This window comes from Mustela putorius, unplaced genomic scaffold (assembly GCF_011764305.1).
Source record: "Mustela putorius furo isolate JIRA1106 unplaced genomic scaffold, ASM1176430v1.1 tig00000876_pilon_pilon_pilon, whole genome shotgun sequence".
Classification (NCBI taxonomy): Eukaryota; Metazoa; Chordata; class Mammalia; order Carnivora; family Mustelidae; genus Mustela; species Mustela putorius.
In genome coordinates, this window is record NW_025421506.1 from 5,416,097 (window position 1) to 5,421,174 (window position 5,078).

Consider the following 5,078-nt stretch of genomic DNA (forward strand, 5'->3'; position numbering starts at 1 on the left):
AGGGCCTTCACAGTAGGCCTTCCATAGTATACAATTTAAATCTGCTCAAAAGGCACTCAGCAAATATGTCATTCTAACTAAAAGGACAAGTTTAAGAGTGCAACCCAAATGTTAGAAAAAGTGATGTATTTTAAGACAAATGAGATTTTATTATACAACCAACTTGAGTGTCCTGTTTTGAGGGGATTTTCCTAGGTTCCCAAGTTATCCTGCTTATCTTGGTCTTCGGCGTGACCATTCAAGAATAGAAAGGAACCGAATCAGGAGAAGTTTGACTTTTTTAAGGGCTCTCATTAAAAACTGATGTTTTTGCTTAAAAGGAGACTTGTGTAGTGGGTTTGATGTCTACTTCTTCTGGCCTCCATTAGTGCTATCACCTGTCATCTAGAATGATCTGACTCAAAGGATACCTCCTTGATGGTTTCACCATATATGGGCCCAGATGTTATTTGAGCTGGGAGCTGGTTTTTCTCGGGAGTCAGAGAGAGCTGGTAGCTTTCAGAGATGCCCGGAATATCTGGGGGGCCCAGTTTACAAAGTGCTTTATGACAGCAGATGGAGTGCTTGGAACAGGGGATTCGAAAGTGGTTCGATGTCAGCACCCCTGCAAGGAGGGGGATCTTGTTAGTTGACCTAAGAGATTCCATTCTAATGTGCTGAAGATGGATTTTAGGCCTGGCCTTTGCTGAGGCTAAGAAAGATTCATTGCAAATTTCTGTTTACTTGTCTGGCTTTCATGGGATAGCCAGTGTTTTCCCTTGTCTTAGGTTATCTTTGGCTGGAGGGCAAGAAAAATAGTCAATGATGTCTTGGAAGTTTAAGTCTATACTATATGGCTCTTTTAAAAAATATTTGGTTATCCAGCAAGATATTTCTTGTGTTTCTACATCTACAATTTCCCTGTGGTTTGGCAGACCCATGGCTTTTCATGGCTGCCAGTCATATCTTAATTGGATCACCTTGTGGAAACTTCGGAGACATTTCCTAGAATTTGTTTCCAATTTCAGATGCCAACCCAGCTTTTATTATTTAAGGTGAGACAGACATGACAATCTTCTCATTTCCTTTTCTTTAAAAGAACTTGTCGCATTTTCCAAAATACCTCCCAGAGTGTGCTCACTGGGGATAGCATTCTCCTCTCTTGGCAAAAATGCTTTTGCTAGCTCTGTGACCCCTCAAATGATGGTAAGGGTTTTTTGTTTTTGTTTTTTGTTTCAAATCTGATTGCTGAAACTTCAAAGGGGAAGAAAAACATTACTTTGTACTCATCCCTGGGCCTGTTTTATTGTTATTTTTAAAAATCATGCTCATCTGAGTCCACCTTGGACTCAGATTATGAATGACAGATGAAAGACAGATGTACTTGCCTTTTGTTATGAATTATGAATGTATTATGTATGACATATGTACTATGTATTATGTATGAATGACAGATTACGAATGACAGATATACTTGCCTTTCAAAAAATTTTTGTGGTACCAAATTATAAGCTCCTTGAAGGCAGGCAAAACATCTACTTCCTCTTCCACATTTTCAATATCAGCCAGAATGTCTGATATATAATAGGTGCCTGGGACATACTTACAGAATTAAGATGCTTGAAATATATCCATGCAAAACACTGGAGTGGGTATTAAAATTTTTCCCCAAAATATTTAATGACATGGGGAAGATGGTTTTAATGAAAAAAGCAAGACACAAAATTTTGCCTGTAATGGGATTTCACTGTTGTTATAAATGGGTATAAATATGTAGACACAGAAGAAAGACTAAAAGGAAATACGACCAAATAGGAAGCACAGTAATTTTAGGGTGATGAGATTAAGAGATAATTTTAACTCTTCTGTGATTTCACTCATTTTCAAATTATCTACAATAACAATTTTATAGTTAGAAAACACTAAATGTTAAAATTTTGTGTAGTTATTTATTATTTTTTTAAAATTTTATTTATTGGGATGCCAAGGAGGCTCATTTGTTAAGCCTCTGCCTTTGGCTCAGATCATGATCCCAGGGTCCTGGGATCGAATCCCGCATTGGGATCCCTGCTCAGTGGGAAGCCTGTCTCTCCCTCCCCGTTTCCCCTGCTTGTGTTCTCTCTCTCTGTCAAATAAATAAAAATCTTAAAAAAAACTATTTATTTATTTATTTATTTATTTATTTTGAGATTTTGATATTTTATTTTTAAGCCATCTCTACACCCAACGTGGGGCTTGAACTCACAAACGCCAGATCAAGAGTCACATGCTATACTTGCTGAGCCAGCCAGGCACCCTTGTGCAGTTGGGTTTTTAAAAAATCATTTTCCTTAGGGTATTTTAAACCAAGACATTGCAAAATTTATTCGATTATGGCAATATTTTTTATTTAGTCTGACTGTGTGCCAGGCACTGTGTGTTTCACATTATTATCTCTTGTTGTTGTTACTTAATGACCTTGCTCCATGTGTCTTATTATCTTCATTTTATGGATGAGGAAATTGATGCGCAGACAGGCTAACAGGCTGCCATGCAGAAGAGGGGATCTGGACCCGGCCCCGCTGATGTTAAACCTCAGCCATAACCACACACCCCACTTGCTCTGAGCTGGACTCCACATGTCGATGCTCCAGCATGGACCTTAGGAACATGTCAGACTTATGCTATTCTTTTTGCCCTTGGCTCATATATTAAATCATGTCATGGGGCACCTGGGTGGCTCAGTGGGTTAAGCCTCTGCCTTCGGCTCAGGTCATGATCTCAGGGTCCTGGGATCGAGCCCCACATCGGGCTCTCCGCTCGGAGGGAAGCCTGCTTCCCCCTTTCTCTGCCTGTCTCTCTGCCTACTTGTGATCTCTATCTCTGTCAAATAAATAAATAAAATCTTTAAAACAAAACAAAAAACAACCCCCCCAAAAACATGTCATGACTGTACCATCTATCTGAAGTTTTTAGTCCTTTCTAATTTATGAATATTACAGACTTACCAAACACTGATAACATGACTATAATAGTAAAGGTTACCCTATGTGTAGAGACAAAGAACAAATGGGAAACATACCCCAAACTTTTGATGATAGTTGTCAGGGGACACTTGCTTTCTAGGTAACGTAGTTTTGCAATGTTTTCATTTTGTGTAAAGAACATGTATTATTTCTGGTCCAAAAGGGTAATGAAAATATGAGAAAAGATGGAAATAATTTGTAGCTGAAAGCTGGGTCAGTAAACTTTTTCTGGAAAGGGCCAGATTGTAAATAGCTTCAAATTTGTAGGCCATGTGTTCCCTTCACACTACTCAACTCTGCCAGGGTAGCAAAAAGCAATCACTGATATTTCAGAATGGAATGGACAAGGCTCTGTTCCAATAAAACTTTATTTACAAACAAGAGGCAACAGGCCTGTGTATTAGTGTCCTCTTAACATTATAGCAAATGACTGCAAATTAGTGACATATAATAGCACAATTTTATTTTCTTGCAGTGCACGAGGACAGATGCTCAAAATGACTATCCCCGGGCTAAAGTCTCCTGTGGGTTCTAAAGCAGCAAGCTTGGCTTGTGGCCTCATCACTTCAAACCCTGCTTCTCTTATCACATTGCCTTCTCCTCTTCAGTAGGCACAGCTCCTTCTGCCTTCCTTTTACAAGGACACCATGATTGCATTCAGTGCCCACCTGGGTAACTGAGGAGAATCTCCCCATTTCAAGATGCTTAACTTAATCGTATCTGCAAAGTCTCTTTTGCCATGTAAATAAATACATCTACAAGTTCTAGGGATTACGATGTGGATACCTTGGGGGCCATTATTCATTCTTCTATACCCCTGTTTAAAGTAATAGGAGTTTTGCAGGCTGCCATAAAATAGAACATTGATTTAGGATCAAGCTCATATGAGTTGGGGCCCCAGTTCCAGAACTATATATATGGCCTTTTACCTCCCTGGCTTTTAGCTTTTCTCATTTATGATGTGAGGGAATTAGACTATATGACCCAACATGCCTTCTTAGCTCTTTAAATTTTATAATTTATATAAAGAATATTTTTTTAACATCTGCTATATGTCACAGTAACCTTTAACATAAGTAATATAAGTCCATTTTAAGCAGGTTTGTGTTAACTTATATCAGGGAAGATGCAATATTTATAAGCAAAATAAAGGAAGAGAGAAATTTTAACTATTCCCAAGTTAACATAAGTATGGTAGAATTATAGGCCAACCCCCTCATTAAGAATGAAACTTAAAAATTTTTACATGCCATTCTGTACAGAAAAGCACTTCAAGAGTCCTCAGAAGTACTTTCAGAACTTGTAGATAAAGAATAATAAATTCAGGATGGTGAGGGAGATGGGATTGAATTATTATATGGACCTAGGTCAAGGGAAAATACAGAAAAGCATACACTTGGGCCTTGGGCAATTCTTAAAGATAGGCTGTAATTCTGTCTGTGAGTTTCCCAGTGACAAAAGCAAAGAGGGAAAGATGATTGTGTAAGAATATTAATAGAATTTTGAATATTGCTAGAAGTTCCACAACATGAGTGCTATTTCCCAGGTGTATCTCTGAACAGGGCCACCAAAGTTGTTCTAACAGTATCACGTCATTTACTCATACATTCAACAGTTATTCATTGATTGCTTACTACCTACCCAGCACTGTACTATTCAATTAGGGAGATGGTAGTGAGCTGCATAGAAATGCCTCTGTGTTTTTAGTGCTCACAGTCTGGCACTGGGGCAAATATTGACAAGTGCAATGAGTTCCATGAGAGTGGGAGAACAGCAAGGCATAGGGGTTTATAACAGGGAGGCTTAACTGCAGGTTATTAGAAATGTTTTTCTGCAGAAATGACATCCAATGTGTCTATGGGATGATGATAATTAGCCAAGCAGAGTGGAGAAGGTAGTTTCCGGGTAAGGTGGAGAGAATGGCTTGTGCCCATGTTGAGGATTTTGGACTTTGTTAATGTAAAGTGTATTAGAGTAATGTCAGCTGCTGTAGTGAATAACCCTCAAGGTTTCAGGGGTTCCGTGTATACCACAGTTTATTTATGACTCTTATAGTAGTCTTACACCATTTTTCTGGTAGGTGGGCAGCTTTAC